Source organism: Varroa jacobsoni, unplaced genomic scaffold (genome assembly GCF_002532875.2).
Source record: "Varroa jacobsoni isolate VJ856 unplaced genomic scaffold, vjacob_1.0 scaffold_622, whole genome shotgun sequence".
Taxonomy (NCBI): Eukaryota; Metazoa; Arthropoda; class Arachnida; order Mesostigmata; family Varroidae; genus Varroa; species Varroa jacobsoni.
The window spans coordinates 197,617-217,793 of NW_019213524.1; the positions used below are offsets into that span (position 1 = coordinate 197,617).

General features: G+C 39.7%; 1 protein-coding gene and 1 long non-coding RNA gene across 3 annotated transcripts in view; one reads left to right on the plus strand and one right to left on the minus strand.

The window, feature by feature from the left end:
- The window catches only part of LOC111262031 (gamma-1-syntrophin), a 13,526-nt gene extending 6,507 nt beyond the window's left edge, over positions 1 to 7,019 (minus strand). For both annotated transcript variants that reach the window (XM_022836001.1, XM_022836000.1), the window contains exon 1: positions 6,327 to 7,019. The gene's annotated coding sequence lies outside the window, so the exon portion shown is untranslated. The remainder of the gene's footprint in view (positions 1 to 6,326) is intronic.
- A 4,064-nt stretch (positions 7,020 to 11,083) lies between these two features.
- The window catches only part of LOC111262033 (uncharacterized), a 28,378-nt gene continuing 19,284 nt past the window's right edge, over positions 11,084 to 20,177 (plus strand). Inside the window, exon 1 of the long non-coding RNA XR_002681336.2 lies at positions 11,084 to 15,320. This is a non-coding gene — a long non-coding RNA (uncharacterized LOC111262033). The remainder of the gene's footprint in view (positions 15,321 to 20,177) is intronic.

The window sequence follows — 20,177 nt, forward strand, 5'->3', positions numbered from 1 at the left end:
ACCCAGAAGCACTTTTACTGAGCATAAACAGAAAAATAAGATATATATATATATATTTTTTTTTTTTTTTTTAAACCTTCTCTGTTGTATTATGCAATGCCGTTTAGTACCAAGAGTGACAAACACTGCAACAATTTGCGCCGCTTTTTTATATTCGAGATGCGTTTGTACTCTTTGAAATGTGAGACCGTTGAATCGTATATTGTTACTCAGGGTGTAAGCGGGTGAGTCATAGTGAGTCAAGAAAACCCCGAAAATGAGTTTTGCAGATGACTCCCTGAAAAGGTGAATAACTAAGACTTGAAAGCCAAAAGATGTACCGTACTTGGTCACCTCAGCTAAATTCGTATGACAAAAAAAACTGGACAAATGCGTGCCGCATGATTTGAGCCACAAACAAAGACGTAGAAATGCTTGCTTCTCTTTTCTGCAACACTGATCCAACCCAATACTGGGCCGAATTGTAACTTGTGATGAGAATTGATCCTTTTGGTTACGTCAGGGTGTGGCTGTAAATAAACTGGGGGAACAACACCCTTAGAAAAATATACAGCTGCAAAAGCTTATCATATTTGGCTTATGCTATTCGGAGGTCTGTTGCAAGTATTTTTCACTACAGCTTCACGACTTCTGGTTCGTTGGTCACGGGTGAAGTCTACTATCATTAATTGAAGAAGATAATGTAGAAACTCCACATTTAACAGCTAAAATTATTAACCGAATTTAAATTACCATGACGACGCTCGGCCTCGTGCCGTAAAAATCACGGAGGGAAAAATGCAGGAGTTAGCGCTGGCGGCTCTCATCCAGCATACTCGCTAAACATTGCTCCCATAGAGTGCAATTTTTTCGAGATTTCAACAATTTCATAATGTAAAAGTTATTCATATCTTAGCATAATGTCTAAATTGTCTCTCGAGAGTTCATATGTCCTCGTAAACCAGACTTATATAGCAGCGGGATAAATAAGTCACCATCTAAATAATAAAAGGCTATACACAAAATTGGTGCCTATTTCTATTGAAAATAACTAAGCGTGTAAAAAAATCTAGAAGTTAAAGTTCATTATGTTACGTTTCATACTGAAAAGTCTAATAGTACAAAAGGTACGGATGGTAAACTCGGGCTGTCCTGGTATATGCACGTTCATTCACGAATACGTCGATCAATTACAATTCCGATTCGTCGCTACAATCTAGCTGGAGATATCATATCCTTTACTATGTTTTAGAGAGAAAATAAAATTGACCACGTAAATCCCAACCATTTAGACAAGATCATAGCTTTATTTTTGATACAATAGAGATACATATTGGTTTGCATAAGGGAATCGCATTTATTCCTCCTCTTCGTTATGATCTCTGAGCCATGTCTTTAGTGGCAGAAGTGCGAATATTCAATGAAAACTATTTGACCACAGAAAAAGCCATGGTTTCAGCTTATCCGTTTACTGGCAGCTGCTACATCTCCACCGATTCACTGAGAACCGAATTTAAAAATCCCTCGTTAGAGCTAAAAGCATACAGAGTGGTCGGTAGCTGGAGTTTCTAACTTGATTCCTTTATTCTTTAGTACATTATATAAAAGGTGCATAAAGCTCAGTAAGCTTAGGGACGGTACCTAAGAGTAACAATTCATTGAGCTAAGCCCGGTATACGCATACTATATTTTGTGCTAATAAAGGAATATCAGTAAAATTTTGCTCGGAGATATTTTCCACATAATTTACGTTCCACATAATCTAATGGTTATAAAATGGTTCTTCGTTCTTTGTGTGGGCAATGAGTAGCATTTGGTGATTGAATTCTCTTGATATAAGGAGATCTTTATGACTAACCAGAATAATATGCTGGTTATTGTATTTCCAAATTTATGTAAAAATGAATACAGCATATAGTAATTTCCTGAAACAGAGTACACCAAAGGTCTAGTGCCATTTAAATTATGTAGTGCTTAACGCCCTTGTTAGTTAATATAAACCTAACTGCTATTAGCCCGTGGGTACAACTGAATTTATTTAAATCATATTTACAGACTGATTTTAAATGTTTTTATACTTTTCGTTTTCGCACAGGTTATGTAACATTTTTATCCTATATATCCACCCACAAACAGAATTAAACGATTAGGGCGCAAGTTGAAGTTTGGGTTTTCGCTGATACCGCTGACGGCGCAGCGAGCGCTGGCGCATTCTGACGCCACCAACAACACAGATTGTTGCACTATTTAGGGGTAGAGTAAGGCAGACAATAGCCGGGGGGCTTTTCAAGAGGTACGAAGGGGAAAGGTCTCTTTTAAAGTAATCGGGTACCATTAAGTCAAGCGGTCAAGTTCGGTGACAAAAACAAAGTATGCATGTGCGTATAGTTTATTTCACACACGTGGCTATCTCAAGTGAGCAGGCGAACAGCCGGCAAACCTCCGACACTTAACTGGCAACGTACAAAGAAAAAAATGGAAGAAAAAAGCACAGAAGTACTTTTGGTTTTGAGGACTCAAAACTTCGCCACGCTAAGGATTCAAAACAATAAAAGGGTATAAAAGAGGCAACATTAGAGAGAACTAAAAAGACTGCAGCCATTCTAGACGCAAAAGAAAGCGAACACTTCAAACACCAGGCTTGCATTACAACCGGCCGATCGCAAGCAGAAAAGATGATTTCCTAATGGTTTACCCCAACCATCCACGAAGGACAGCAGAAGCGGTGACCTTAGACTGACTCTAAAACTCTATGAGTCACAGTTTTAGAAAAGGGTTATGTATGCAGAACAGCGACTATTCCGAAGGCAGACCCGGCGGCAAAGAGTGCAACATATGAATATACAACAAAGAACGGATACTTCACGTGCAAGATTGGTGAGCCACATCGAACATAATGATCTACACATTACATTGGTAACACGTATAAGCTCAATAGTTAGAGAGATGCGGGATCTTAGTGGTTATTGATAAAATGAATGGTTGATGTACTTCAGATAAATCCCAATTAATACGGGAAGCATTCGAGCATTTAAAGAACAATATGGTAAAGCAAGATTAGGCATAAGCCCTTTGACTCAACCGGAGCCAGAGTAACAACGGCGGACTGGCCAGCATGATTACAACAAAAAATCGGCCATTTGTTACAACCGTAGAAAGGCGGCCATCAAAGGGACTGACAGAGGTAGCGGTTTTTTTTAGATTACGATGGTGGGCGTGATATGATTATAACACTTCTAAATATATATATAATATCTCCTAATTCTGGAATTTTCAGTTAATCAATGATGGACATGAGCCCAGCATCTACACCAAAAGGTAGGGGATCTACCTAGATCTAATGGTCTGTAGGGATTGATCAGTAGAAAGGATTAGTTCAGTACTTAACAGCAGGACCGGACATAAAATCCGAAACATTCAACATTTAACAGTAGAAGAATTCAGGGGACGGAACGTCGCATTTGCGGTGGAGAGCCCCCATAATCACAGGAATGTAATCTATGCGGCTGGATTAAGGGATCTTTGAAAAGCTACCCTGAATGAAGCTCCAATCAAAATGAGAAAGTGTAATCCTAAGAAGCTGAGCAAAGAAGTATTCAAGAACGCTCTCAGCAAGGTCTGCCTAGGCTTGAAAATGCCCGTGAACACGGGGGCATGATGTTTTGGTCACTTTCCGATCTGTGGAGACTTCAGCGGTTTAGCGATGAACTTAAGCCTAAGTTTTCGTAGACAAAAAATATAGCAGAGGCCAAACAAGCTTGTAACGTAGCCAGAAAGGGTTTGTATCAGGGCTAAGGGAAGCACAACTTGTTGAACTCCAAGAAGCTAAAATTTTTCTCGCGAAGATCAAGCAAAGAGCGACAGGAATTCATTGAAAAACTACGTAAACACCCAAATCAATTTATCAGAGAGATATTCGAAAAACTGTTTTCGGAATCCGAATGTCGAAGAATCCGAAAGCGATTGAGGTTTAGAGTAGCAGCGAGTCGATTCGGGAAGAGGTTGTGGAAACTGGTGAAAGAACAACGGTGGGGAATGCAGCGCATAGAATACAATTAGAGGCTATCCAACGATTTATTAACCAATCTCCAACAAACCAAAAAAACCTTTCCGCAGATTGCCACTAAACTTTTGCAAAGAGGTAGCATTCTGAAAAAGTGGAAAGAGTCTAGTCCGGATGCTAAAGCCTAGCAAGTCTGCCCTTCAGTCAAGGTCATATAAGCAACCTCTTTACCCTGTGTAATGGTTAAGGCATTTGAAGCCTTGAAGGAGCTGTCTAACAAATTAAGAAGGGAGAAAAAAGGGAAAAGAAGTTTACAGAGAATTAGTTCTGGTATAGAAATAGTCGATCGGCATGCTTAGCCGGACAACTGGCAGTATGGCAGATCGGATAAACAGATATCAATTTGAATTAGCACCTAAGAAAACAGAAGTCATACTAGTATATAGGAAAATAGTGTTAACATCAATCTGGAGGAGGTTACTCGCCTCAATGGGAAATCCCAATTGGGCAGTGTATCAGACGCTTACTTGAAACAAAGTCTAGGCAAAACATCCTCTAAACACCGTCCAGCAGAAGTGAGCACAGCAAGTGTCGCTGCCTGGAGATTGACACCGGAAATGTAAGAGTGGTACGAGAGCGACCTTAAAAAAGTATTTGATTTAAACCCACATTGTCACAAGTGCTTCCAAGTGTATTCATAGAATAGAAGCAAGAGCAAATTACTCATACATCACATGCAACGTTAGAGTGCACGACAATGCACACTTGAGGTAAGAGCGGAAGTTAGAGACTGTGATTTAAGACCGACGCCAAGGTAAACTGAATGCTTTAAGACGATAAATGCTCCGAGGAAATCTCTTAACATGTAAGGAACGTACAGTTTAGAAAGAACAGTAACGAACAACATATAGCTAGAGAGCATAATCTCTCCTAGACCTATGTTGAATCAAAAACAAAGCACTTTATCCTCCCGGGAGTTGAAGTTCCTTACATTTTTTTCAATGCTTTCGGCAGTTTCGATCACAAAGGCAAATCTTCGGAATCACCTCTTTCCTATAATATCAAGGACTTGCTTTAACTAAAAAGTCTAGCTAGGGTGGGACTTACGTGCGGTTACTTTAATACAATTAACTCCTTATTAACAGAGGCATGGTAATCCTTTGTCAGCGCTAAAGTGTCAACTAGCGATGGCCACATGTTTATGATTATTATGGCAACCAACACGGAGATGCACATTAGCTATTCATACTACGTTAGAGTTGAAGTAGTAATAGGAAAAGCGCTTGTAGTATCTTAGGCTGTGGATTTGTTTATGTTATAGTACATTAAGATCCTTAATTTCTATAAAACGTTAAAGTCGGAATATGATAGATTTAAAACTTCAAAGAGTCATTAGATAAGTTTATGCTGTAACGAGTCATGCTATTACCTAACCAATCTTAACTGTCACCTCAACAACTAATAATTTATGTCAAATTGTGGCCAATATAAGGCCAATAGGTCTACGATAATACAAATTAACCGCCTTAAAAAAATATTATATATATACCTGCCATATTGCTTAATGTAGCAGGTTTCTCATTATGACTAGGTTTCTAATTATTGGCTAGGTGCCCTATTAAATTCTGCTCTGTCTTATTCTGTCCTTGGCACGGCAGTAAAGTAGTCGCTTAGCGACTGGCTTCAAGACTGTGTATTTTCGCATAAAGAAAAACAGGCCATCAATCTATTAATTTAAGACGAGCTGTCCATAACTCTACAGCGTGTAAGTTTGGCATATTGTAACCGACACAACTTTACGTTGTCATCTCTAATTGAATCGGTTTCATGAGGTTTGCATACAAAACCATAGGTATATTGTCGTATGCCGCACCTCGGTAATAGTACATTCCATAATACCCAGGTAACTGGACTACCTCCCGTAATGATTGCTGGAAATTTTAGTTATCTTTTTTTTTATAACTAAAATCGTTTTAGAAAAATATGAACAATATACAGGGCATTATATAAAGCCTATTTGTCGGTTAATAATAAAGTTGTAATTGTACATAATGCAAACACTTATACCTAGGCATAGAACAAGTAACAACTCCAGTTGCTCATCAATTGACTTTTACATCAGTTGTTGGCAGTTGCTTAAATTAACGTATCCTCTATCGCTTTATAGAGGTCGTAGGTGTTTTTTTCGAATAAGTTAATTCATGTCAAGTAGTAAAACGCCGAGTATTTTTAGCTTACTGGAGAAAGAATGCTAGTTTAACAAACATAGAATCTGCCTCAAGGAAGTAGCGTAACGAACTGACCACCTTCACGATTTTTCGTCCACCTGTAAACGCACATTTACCTTGTTCAACGACAACAACAACAGACGAGTTCCTTGAGAGAGAGAGAGGTGTTAGTGATCGATAATATAATCGCACGTCGCTGCGTTCATTAGAATCAGCCACGGGTTGTTATCAATATTCGTAACAAGATCTCTGAGCAGCTCCGTTTTCACTATGGCTGACTTCATGCTTAAAGAGGAAAACACTGGCCTGACGTTTATCTGGCCCGCACTTCATGCTTGGTCACAGATAGTAATACCTGTGATAGAATGCTCGATTAATTTTTTTGGACTCCGTTCTACAAGTCCACTTGGCACACTTCACGCAGACGATTCCTGGTGGTCTGACAGGAGGCTGATGGGACTAATGAATTTTAGGAGAAGCTGAACTCATTTCAGCTTGGGTTAAGCAAAACAATTGAACGCTACCGAATTGAAGAGCGATTCTGACGGCACTAAGGCCGCGTTAGTGGTAGAAAGGTGTTGTGACTAGCAACAGTAAATACCATCCATTACTATATAGTTATTCTGTAGGGACCACGCTTGATGTATGTTATTGTCAAGATACAGAGCTTTCTTCTCTTCACGAGTTTCGAAGTTCTGCCATGGTTACGGCTCCTTTTCTCAGAAAGGAATTCGTCACAATTTAGAATAGTGGCTAGATAGGTTCCACCTATCAATATATTTATAGTCTTAAAGGTAAACGTTGAAACGTAAAATCAATCGGGTGTAACATTTTGGTGTTAAAAATGAAGTATATTATTAAAATATAATATATGTTGTTCTTCCAATGTTGTTCCAATGTTTTATCTCAATAAATAAAACATTTTGTAATTGTTTGAAAAATGGAACCTAATGGTACAAGCTTCCGATTTATTTCAGTTCATGATGTTTTAACTCTATGCTGCTGCTGATGCCTAAACTATTCAACAGCATAACAAATTCGTGATAAATGAGAACATTACTCCAAGTCTAAAATAGAGACAACTTCAGAGCTGAGAGAACTTAAGGAATAGTCGAGATTTTGTTCGGAACAACTATGAGTAGATATCCAGCAACTACTTATGGATAGAAGCACTAATGGATAGAAGCTGCATTTGCTAACCAGAGGGTTCTCTCATCCGTTGGCAGGTTATCGGTAATGGAGCATTTAGGTAGAAAACATGCGGTTCATTTTTCCGAAATATAGCTAACTGACGTTCCATTTAAAAATGCATATGCGTATCTACAACAGAAACGTTCGAGCTAACTAGCGCCGCATATAAGGCTCATTGAACAAATTACAGGTTGTATAAATTTACACAGAGCTAGCTTGAGTACTCTAAAATTGAATAACAGCATTTTAAGTCCAATTATTTGTTCAACTGACTACCTAAACTGTATCTGGTGATCTAATAGTAGTTAGTAGTAGATGGTGCTATATATGTACATATACACTAAAGGGTTTGGTAACTAGTATTTCCTTTTATAACTGTTGCTCCTGTTTATAATAATAAATAATATAACATTTTGATTAGTGTGCCCTCGATATTCTTTTCTTAAGGCAAGACTAGAAATTGAGACTAGACGGAGGCAACTACACAGACGTACATGAAGAATGATCTGAATTGGAGAACTAGTTAAAATCATTACAACAGCTACTGCTATTGTAAATCAAAAAATGCAACCGAAAGATTAAATTATAGGTACATCTAACTTTATTGTAAAATTATGAGTCGTAGTCAACTACAAGAAAACTTAATTTCAGTAGGAACTACAATAATTATAATAGTAGCTGCACTACAATTTTTTTACATTGTAAATCCTATTTGTAGAGCCACTTCTCAGGACCGTTTCTGGAAAGACATTTGCTGAAAATCTGCTGTTAAGCAAATAGTCTTAAAAAATTTATTTTTATATTTGTGTGAACTTTTGATTTGTCGTAAGCTTTATCTTTTGTCATATTAATAATGCCTTCCTCCGTTACACCATGTTATAGTGAAATGTAAATTTTAACACGGTTTTGCAATTAGAGAGCAGTCGACCTTGATACCATACATCATAAGAATGACAAAACTGTGTATCTGGGTTTAATACATACTCCACATGTGGGTCTTCCTAATATAAGATAACCCGAGCGTACTGCCTAATTGTTGTCGTTATTGACATATAACAACGCAACGAGATACAGAGCTAGTTTCATATTTACTCTTTTGAGGTACAGCTATGCGTGTATCTGGCATAAATGCGGCCAAAAAAATGTAATGGAAACCCTCCCGTAACAGTGACATATATGTTGAGCCACTCTATTTGATTTACTGGCGACTGCAAGTACTTTTCTTGTGAAAAGCAATATTCTGGATGGGTGTTTAATATATGATGTCGTATTTAATAAATATTACTGATGAATGAGTGAAAAAATCATAAGTGTTGGGTGTAGGAAGAATAGGAAAGCAAGTTGTTTGACCTGAAACGCGATTACATTGAGACTGAATACCGCTAGCCTTGTATAATAGTATAGGGATTCTCCTGATTTTTTTTGTATGTTTTTCTTGAAAATAATGGCTACATTTGCAACAGAGTAAAAACGTGGCGTATCTTACTTGGCTATTACAATCTCATAATTTTGGTGTCGATAAAAACCATTCTTTAGAGTCTTTTCCTTGCCAGCTGAAATTATACAAAACGTGTCTCATACGGCGATTCCCACTTATTCTTATTTTTACGTTTAACCTTTTTAAAAGTACATTCGGGTTAGATTCTTTTTCTATGAAAAAAAGAAACGTTTACCCGGGACTCCTTTACTGCGTATGAATGTCTAAAGGCTAACGCATTGTAGGCAACTAAACCGTTCATACATATTTATATTTAGTGGACACATGGCTCACAGCGTACCGAAGTTGCGGCGATCTAAGCGCAAAGTAGAGCAAAAGATAGGTAAATTATATAAGCTTCATATTACAAAATTTGAGAAATCGAATAAAAACTAACATCGGGACATCGAGTGCGTCTTCTCAGTAACTGCATACTTTGCAGGAAGCCCTACAAAACCTTAGCATCTTGGATGCAGCCAAGTGATTATCAGCAATTTATTTTACATTTTTAGGTAGCACGGTTTTGAACCTAAACAGAAGGCGTTCGTTGTCGGTATCCATATTCATGACTGTTTCCTGTTAGTTATCTATTTCCTCTCCAACCCGCGATGATGTCTATCATACATACTTGTAGTTGAAATTGCTCTAGATATATTATCTGCTGCAGGGTTATCCCGAAAAACATAATGGCAGCCTAGCTCGGGGAAACCCAATACATCAGGTTCATTTTTGAAGGAATGCAATGCTTAGTGCAACATCACATACAATATACAGACCGCTCTAGGGCTCGGAAAATAAAAAACCGCTTGTCGATCAACTTGGATTTCACTTTCAAAACAAACAAACCAGTGTAACAGAGGAAATATATCTGAGTTTTTCATTCTGTTTTCAATTTTAGATTTTGCAAAGAAAAATTGTTCCAAGCTTAAATATCAGTGCTGTTTCATTTACTAAAATTACTGTTAGACATATATATATATATCATTTGATTAGAATATACTTGTTTCAATGAGCTCAGATCAGAGCTAATGAAAACTTCAACGAAAAAGATACTTTAAACGTTTACATCTCAATTGTATAGCAGAGGATATGGAGTGCCCACCAATATAACTGATGTATTGACGAAACTTGAGTAAATGGCTTTAGCTTAATTATTAGAGGCTATTAACGCACATTTTTCTCATCGTAAAGATACGGTCGTTTACCTAGCACCGTTAATAATAAAATAATCAGTTTTATTGTATATATTGGACTGACAGATTTTTATTGAAATCGACCCATTGCGCGTTAACTAAACATTACACTAAAGACTGCAAAAGTCACATTCTGTACTATTTCTTATTTGAACCGTTTACGATAAATTTAAATTTAAAAGTAGTGTTGCAGGTACGGTCGGCGAGTCTTCCTGCTCAGTGTAGTGTTTTTTTTTATGTGTTTCGTCGTGTATAATTTAGCCATGGCCTCATGGGTAGATAGGGCCATTACGAATAATTTTATTTAGGTACTCAGGCAAACACTTTCAGTTTGTTCACGATATGGAAACCGTGGTAGCATATAGATTAATAAGAATTATTTAATTGGGGGAGTCATAATAAACCAACCGAGATTTTACTAAACATTCTGCAATCTTTTAGTGTTACTGACATTTTTAGCTTTTTCTCTATAAAACATTTCCATGGCGCTGCGATACGGCAAGTTTTGTCATCATACAAGTCATCAGATTTCAATATTACAACGTCAAATATATTCGAATTAAATTTCTTAATCAACCCTAATTGTTGAAGAATTTAGTAAACGCGACACTTTTTGGTTGGTGATCCGTGCACGATCCATAGAAAAATCTTAGCAATTAAAGAAGCTTTTTTTAAGAAGAAAATGCACGAAGAAGAAAGAAAAGTTTAATTTATTTCGTTGTTCATTTTCTCGCAGCCTTTCCTATCGCATTTACCGTTATTTGACGTTCTATGAGCCTAAGGAAAATCGACTGAACTTTACTATGTAATAACTAGAGCTGTCTACATCACTTTATCAAACAGAAAACAAGAATCTGGCAGAGAGCATGTTCGACATTGGTCGTCTGATTTTTAGCCCGGGTATCTCGATTTGAATGCTTGTCCTATCTCTCTCGCGCGCGCGCGTTCTCGCCTGCATCCGTCTGATATCGGCCAGCGATTTCGTTACCCTTTCCCCCCATCATCAACATCATCCTCCTCGTGTTTCTCCGCTACTTCTGCTGCAGTTGCGTCTGCAGTAGCGGCGGCGGCAGCAGTGACGGCAGCGTCAGGGGTCGCGCTGATGGCTACGGTGGTTTAGGCGGTGGCGGCGGCGACGTTTACCCATTATTTGTTAGCTGGACGATCAGATTAGCGGAGGTGGCGAGAGGAATTGAGACGACGAGGAGGAGGGTCTGTTTTCGGAAGCGCCACCGCTACTGCTGTTATCTACATGCTACCACGGCAATGATGATCGCTACGAGCACTACAGGCAGCAGCAGTTCTCTGAACAGCGATGTTGTCGTCTGCTGCTACTCACGGCGGCCTACGACTACTCAAAGCGCAGCGGCAACGGCAACACGAAGAACAACAACAACACAGCTCCGATCATCGTCGTCGTTGTCGGAACGATGGTAGAGTAGAGGAGCAGCAAAGCTTCAGCGAAGGCTCAGTTCAGATTGTCCCCTCTATCTCCTTTTTTCTGTTCCTATACTTTGAAGCCTATTGATGCCGCTGCTCAAGAGCCACTGTTCTTATAGTAGTGTTTTTAGTTAGCCTGCAGCCGTCGTTTGAGCACCACGCACCGCAGAAGTAACAACAGCGCCCGCAGGTAGAAAAACAAGGCAGATACAGAGGGACCCGCAAAAAAGGAGGACAAACAGGCCATTCTCATCATCATCATCATCATCATCACTATAGAGATCTGAGATCTGTCTGACTGTGATGATAATTTTTTGCTTCTATCACCACCATTATGCCATGACGCGTCTTCGTTTTCTTTAGGTGCGGTGCAATCTGCAGGGCTGTGTGTGTATTATCGCCTATCCCCTTTTCTATCCAGGATCGCGACAGAAGTCATGCACGACTGTGTGCGTTTAGCATGTACATATACTTCGAGAGTAAACATTGCGAAATTTCGAAAACACTTATGCACAGACACGACAGACAGTCCGTGGCAATGTGTGTCTGTGTCTACTTGTTATAACTATGTAACAGATGCGGAGCGGTTTATGTCTCTCAATTACTTTCATGGGTATATCTGTGAACGGGCGCTTTCATTATTTTTACTAAGATCTTTATGTAATATGACGGCTTGACGTTTCATTCTGTTTGTTTGCGCTGTCTTCGCGTCAGAAGGCTGTATAGCGTTGTCATTGGTGGAAATCTACTTCAATGTTGTGTGATGAAGTGACTTATTCTGTACGGAATAATTTAAAGCCATAAATGGATGATTCGATCGCCGAGTGGTGCATAGTTGTTAGTTAGTTGATGTCGATACGATGTTATTACCACGTTCTCTTGCTCTACACAGTTGTGGCCAGCATTTCCTTGACGTTTTTTTCCTACTCTCAATCTTCGAACAGCTGCTGTTCCTGTGTGTAGCTCTGATTTCCACGGCCGCTGCGTGGAGTCTTCTACGGCGAGCGAAAATCGTTATTGATACTCGGGCTGCTACTAATATCGCGGTTAATGCTATGGATCGTATACGTTCGTAGCGTCCATCCGTCGCTGCAAAAAGAAGAGGCGGCGCGATGCTGCTGTTGGTGGCGACAGCAGCGGCGCCGGCCGCAAAATCAGCGCTTCTCACGGCGTCTTCGTTGTTGTTGCATCAATACAGAAACTAGAAATTGGGAAACACCGGCGCAGAAAGACGTTGGGGTATAGCGTTCTAATTGTGATAGACAGACGCTTTATTTGTAAACATGCTGTCTAGATATTGTTACTTTAGAGTTGAACCGACGTCCAACGTAAAAGGCAATGCGGTACATCTCGATCTGCCGACGTCTATGTCGCTGTCCTTTATCAATCGGTTTTTGTACATAACGGTGACGGTTGCATAAGTAACTGCACTCGCCGCCGCCACCTTGGTTGTCGTCGTCAAAATCGGCATCGATCGATATTTGTCTCTGAAGTCGCTGCTAAACGGTAGATTAAATTTGGTTTCGCCAAGCGAATCAGACAAAAGTTGTTGGTGGCGCCTTTTAATCGTAACATTATTATCATCGTCATTCTTATATTCATCATCTTTGCTGAAACTTGTTGGATTGACAACGCGATGCATCCTGCGTTTCATAAAAATTAAGAGAAGTAGCCACCAACGAGCGAATGATGAGAATGAGGGTGATGGTGTCTTTGGTTTCGCAGGACCAGCATTTTGAGCAGGGCGAAAACGTCGTAACTGTGGAAGTGTCGTTCGCTGGGTGATCTACGTAATTCCGATCGAATGAGCTCCTTCAGGTTGATTTTACGTTGAAGGCGATCAGTTGCCTTAACTAGGTTATAAAGACGAAATTATCGATGTTGGTGCCCATAATAACGAACTTAATCATGTTGGTGCCGATATATCAGCTATTTGCCCACTGGTTGTTGAAGCGACAAGAGAAATGCGATGCGATCTACTCAAGTTAGTGCTATCACCGGTGCTATCTCGGCTATATCGATAAAAGCTGAACGGGATTTAACAACGCGATAAAACTGCTGATTGTGCGATAGTTGATTTCTGCTGTTCGACACTCTTTTAAGATCGATTTAAGTGATAGAGCCTGTCGAAATCAACACAGAAGATCTGTAACAGCAGGCGAGATGTTTGCAACGACAGGAAATGTCTGTTACCTGAGAGATACAACACTGGCAACAGATCAGACGGTAAAACCGCGATAGATTGCTTACCACCTCGTTCTTGTATTATTCTATTTATGGAGTAGTTGGGATCGGATTGCTACTGTACAGATCATCTAAAATATGGCGCGCATTTCTTCCAGATGTAGCCGCTAATCTCACCTCCTTTTCGCGGCTACTTGCACATTCTATGGGTATATTTTTATATTGCGTAGTAGGCAGCGTTACGAGGTTCCTGTTGTGTTTCTTTTCCTCTTTTTATTTGTCTTCGGCCACCTTGGGAATACACGTTTCTCGCGGGACTATTTACGATTGGTAAGTGGCAAGTGCTCTGATTCGCGCAAGTGTTGAGTCAGCACGTGTCAAGACTCCACAATGGCATTCTAGCATCAGTTCAATGTAGTCGATAAAAGCGTGCAATATTGTGGTGTAACGGTTTGCCTGTCATGCAGTCGTCTAGGCTATATCGCTGCTACTTGATCTTTGTGCTATTGTGTGTCTATATGTGCTCTGTGAACTGTTAGATATTGAAATCTTCTGCCGAATCTACTAGCCCGATATTAAGTGGACTGTCAGTCAAATCGAACCTCGTCACGCACATACACACACACATATTGGATACGATGGCCGCAAAGATCTCCAAAAAAATACCTTCGCGGAACCCACTCTCAGCGTGTAAGTGAAGCCGATGGATTAGAGTGTAGGAGAGTGTTCTAGGCCTGAAGACAGTGTACTCCGTGTGCTCGTTGCGCATGTGTGTGTGCTGATTGTGGAGATTTATCTGCACCTTAAGAAAAAAGAAAAAGAGGGAGGGGAGCTGGGGGTGCCTCCAAGAGCCCAGCCGATCGACCGATCAACAGCGGCGGTAGAGGCAGCGATCGAAGAAGCAATCGGCGGACGACGGACTCCGTATGTCCACCAGTCGACCTGCGTGTAGGCCTGTGGACCTGTTTGTCTGATGGAGGGACGGACCACCTTAACTAGCGACGACTATTTTGCTCCCAAGAACAGCTCCTCCTCCTCCTCCTTGAGAAAACGGCAAATTCCATTGGTACCTCTGAACGACTTTTTAGCCATCGTGGCTAAATCGGACAACTGTAGGTGTTGTTCAGCGAGGCTATGAGATGTGCCATGCCATATATTTCAATATCTATATATCCACTACTCCAATAAAGATGAATCTGCCGACATGTGATGGTATGATGACGTAACTGCTAATGGCTACTCCGATGTTTGTTGCCTGCGTCCTATGGAGTTCATGTTGCTGCTGCTGCTGTTGTGGCATTAACTGCATCGTCGTCTACCCTGTGGGGAGGTTAAACACAAAAAACGCCTGTTGTATCCCTTGTGTTTAGGCGGTGTTTCTTCATCTCCTATGGATAACTCTGTGATCGTGTGTGATTTTATGAAAAAGAAAGTGTTGTCCGTCATTAGGCAACAAAATTGAACGCAAGGATATGCTCGTAAATAGCTAAAAATATCTTGTCGGAAAGATTCATCGGTTTTCGTCATCGCTACTTGCATTTTATGGTTTGTGTAATATTGTTGAAACCTTCAGCTGGACATCCCTTCGTATCATCCGGTTCGCCCGACTGGCCATTCTCAGAAATGTAAGAGTCTCATATTATTACTACTAGTATAATTATTGTTGTTATTCTTTAAAGTAAATAATGCTGTAGTCAATGCCATCAAGGTCTATAATAGTCGAGATAACTAGCCTTTTTCTTTTTCTGTGTCATTATCTATATACCTTGAATATAAAACAGACGCCGCATAAGTTGTTTGTGTATCATACCTCAGACGCAGACGTGCGTCGCAAGGATTTAGCACACACAGTAAAATCCAATGATCAAAACAAGGATCCTTTTTTATTTGTTGAGTCATTGAACACAGAGGAGTTGTGATAAAAATAATAATTTCTACTAATAAGTTTCTATTAATGTAATGTTCATCAAGTGATCATTTCTACAGGTTAAGTTAAATACTAATTGAAAATCGTCTATACGTTGCTGTGCAAGTGTGATAATAAGAGCCATTCTGGGGGCAATGAAAGAAAATCCATTGTACGTTATACTCCATGTGTTTCATTTCGCACAGCGTTATACAGCGATAATGGTGATTGCGCACATATTTTCTTATAATTGTCTGGCTTATTATTTCTCTAATGGTTGCTGAAAATCTATTTCCATGAATTTAGCTCTACGACAAAGCCCTTGCTTCTGCAGCCGTTGCCGTTGATGTTATTGTTGTAATCTACCGATCCAGTAATTAGCTAGTACCGCCATTACGAAGAACTATAACGGTATTATCAATACGGACGATAGCAACCATTATGAGATGATTAAATTAAATGTTTACATATTTGGAGGTGTATAGTTAACTGAATTAAATAGTTTTATTTGTACCAAAGGATATCTCATTTGTGATGCCTAAAAGTTGTTCGCTGTATATGTTTATAAATGAGACGTGGCCGAACATTACATGGTGCCTCACAGGGTCGTTCATTATTAGGTGTGTGTGACTAATCTGACCTGCTTATAGCGCAGCAGTACGGCGTTTTCTCACTGGTCACTCAGAAGCAGAAGTGTCTGCTCTCCTCAACAAATGCCTACTGCAATAGCTGAACGCCTTTAAGGCCCAGTTAGAAGTCACACAGCCAAGAGAAATGTGTTATATTGTAGTAATGATGATAGTGTATTTTTTATTAGTATATTTGAGGAGTTCTAGATCCACTTTTAATGTTAATCTCTCAACTTCAGGGCCTGCTCTTGTTTCTATTGTTTAATGGTATAAATGTTAAGCATGACTATACCGTGATGTCACAGACTAAAAGTACTTTATAGAATACTAGTCGATATGGGTGTCATTTCGGTTTGATGCCATTCGTGGAATCGTGTTCACAAACCAATAATCGTTCCGTTGTCAATGTGTCATACTGGAATATTATGCGCAGCCATACAGGCACTGTCTCTGTGAGACACACACAATCACAAGCAGCCTTTGCGCTTTTGTAGAAACAGCGGCTCAAAACAAAACATGCAGATGGCCTTATAAAATATCGTCTAGTGGGCGTGTTCAAATTGTGGCCCGAGCAATTTTATTATAGCCTTTTTGGAAGAATTCGAAGTTGTCTGTGTATTTTGTACAAACTCAGTTTTTTCTCCGGCTACTAATAACGGAGTTAACACAACAAATGTATTTCTCATGTTGTTTTGTTTCCCGATAAGTCAAGTTCTTTTTTCTGCTCGTTGTTAATAGTTGTATGTGTGGCACCGTGAAGCTAGCGTGAACTCAAGGACAAGTTCGTCGTGAATTTTTTCATAAAGCTACTAGTAAACAGTACTGTAGTGGTTCACAAACATTTTGTATATTTGGCTGTACTAAATCATTATGAAGTTTCAAAAACTAGATTAATTTAAAAACCGTGTAAGCTAGAACAACGACCTTTTATTGCATCTTAGATGTTCTCTTCCTTGTTGTTTACCTATGTGATTTGCGTTACTATCTCGTTATTGATGGTGATATACGTTACGCCACTTATCGCCCCCTTTAGGGCGTAGCAGTAATCAAAGTCACAGGGATCTGAACTGCCAAGGAAAGGGAAATAAAGGCATTTTTCATTTCTGTTCGCGACTCCGTTCATGGTCAACGTATGGGAATGGAATCGTGTGTTGTTACTGAGTGTGCATGCTGTCATGTCAGACGTTCAAAGGGCTTTTTGCAAATTCAAAATATCTGGAGGCAGCATTGACCGTTTCCTTTTCAGGAAATATTTCATAAAAACAAATGCTTCTGGTATTCATTGTAAGTACAACCATTCGTTTTCGCCTGAATTGATGTATTGGGCGCAGCCATCGAAACAGAGCTTTTCTCCGTTCGACGTCATTCGCTCGCCGGACTCTTCTCTACGGACAACCTAGCCTAGTCTATGTCTAGGTTACGTGTGGCCCCACTGTGCTCCAGACGCGTTTTTGCTGGTAACAGCTGTCCAAATTGTCTACGGCGTGCACTACATTTGTTCCCATTCGTCCCGGATCCTTTCATCTGTTAACGGAGTGCAGTTTGAATGTTATTCACTTTTTCGTCCCGCTATATTCCTTCAGACAAGCTAATGTTATGCAATGTTCGTCTTATCAGTGTTGATAATGGTATGTTATCCGTAAACTACCGGTGCCTGGATAAGCGTTCGATAATTAACTACTTAACCATTCTTATCTGTAGTCATCTGCTCCGGATTCGTTATCGCAGCCAACGTATAAAAAAAGATTGTCAGAGGGATCAAAGAAGTGCGACTTTTTCGTAGAATTATGAAAGGATCTGGGTACTTCTTTATCACCAAAGTTCTTCTATGAATTTATAGCTTGATTGAAAGGCACACACTTGTTTTCTGTTCAAGAGAGTATAGGCCATGTGAATGCGCATGGTTCGTCGAGCGAACAGCAGCTGCTTATGCGTCATTTCTATAGCAAACGACTAGCAGCGACCTCTGGCTATAGTTTCCTGATCAATGCCTTCAGAGGTCCTTTGTTCACAATATACCGAAATGTTTTCTGTCTAGTTACTCTTAATTTTTGTGTTGAATCGTAGAAACTGTTCTTTTTCAGTCGTAATGAAAAGGAGCTAGCGACAAACTGCTGAGTCGAAACGCAGAACAATTCGACCATTCGCATGAGTTTTATAATAATTCATCGATTTATATTAGCTCAGCCCGCCATAGTCTTTTCAGCCGTAACCTTCATTATAATATATTGTATATTTTAAACATATGCTGAGAGCTTTCCTTTATTCTTCTTCGGTTTTCTCTTAATACTCTTTTGACTAGTTGTAGTATTAACTATATGATTTATAGTAGCTGCATAAAACAGAAACGTCTTATTGACTTGTGCTCAGTTTTAATCAACGTGATGAGGCCGGATCATTAAACAATGTTCTATACTATGTGGCGTCTACTCTTCATAACCTCTCTCAAACTTTTCCCACGCAGGTTTATTTACGATATTTATTTAGTTATTTCTTCATTACTTTTTCATCGTATTTCTTCGTATTAAACTGTTCTTTTCATCTGTCTGATTCAGTTTAAGAGCTAGTCAACTTTGCTAAGATCTAGCTACTGTAGGGCGCGTAAGAAATTGCTGGACACTTCCAATGTTCTCGGTATGAATAACAAAAACGAGTTCTGTTCTTACGTCTGGTTATCTTAGAGAGCTTAATTTGCATTACCATGCCCGCCAACTGTCCTCTTAGAAATCGCTTGCATAACTCGATCTTTCTTTGCGCCCTACTTAGTTTAAGGCCGACTTCACCAACCACTTCATAAATACTGTGCTTCAGGTCGTCAATTGTTTTCGTTTTATAAATTTTGTCGTTCACATAGCCCCATAGAGAAACATTGAAAGGAGTCCAAGCATCTAGGCGGCGATTAGGAACATGATGTCAAGCGGATTGATTGCTTCCCGCGCTCTAATGTTGGTCGAATTTCTTAATCAATTGCCTCAGTGTTTTCCACGCCACCAAGAAGTGTCGTTCGTATTCTGCGTGACACTTGTAGATAGTCATCGTAACCAACTTCCCATTTCAATAGTAGGTTGTTACGAAAAGCAAACGCTGCTGTATTTATCATTCAACGATCTCCTAGCCTTTGTTTATTTACGGATGTATGGGGGCGAGACGAAATTGGCCGGCAACTTCTTATGCACCCCATACTTAATAGAATACTACGTTGGGTAGTTGTTTGACGTCGCACCGTTTTAGCAGTTACGTTTAAATTTACGCAGTTATTATAAGATAGCATATCTATTGGTTTCTACACAATAGATTAATGGAAAAGGTACAGTACTTATAATTTGTCCTTGTCAATTCAAAAACTGACCTTCGTATGGATTTCGCCGTACACCAGGAAACGCTTTTACTACTGCCGTTGCCACATCAATTATTGATGCGGATGTAGTTCGTTGCCATTTTTAACGCTGCTACCTGCACTCTGTGTTTCCTTTCTAGCTCGCTATCTTTGATACCCACCTATAGTGTGTTCTTTACCATACCGTGGAGCGAATCTGACGTTCTTCAAAAAAACATAGCACCGCGAAACAGTGATGTCGATACTTTTAATGAAAAGCGCGCCCACTGGCAGTGGCCTCGTAATTTGGCCGCGCAGCACAAGCAACAACGTCAATGACTGTTGTATCCATTGGCTCACTTCAGCATTATATTTCATTGATTGATTCATTCATTCAACTCTATCGACGTTCGAGTCGGCGGCAACAACAGCTACTACTATTAGCCAAAAGAACAGTGTCCTGCTAAAAAGAAGCAAATGAACAACTCAGCCCTATTGGATCGCTGTTACTCGGAACTAGGGACTGAGCGGTAATGACAGCGGACATAGGACAAAAAGAATTTTACTGCTAAGCTAAAAGTTATTATAAGCTACTGCTGGTTTATATGTGCCATCTCGAAAGTTTCTGTAC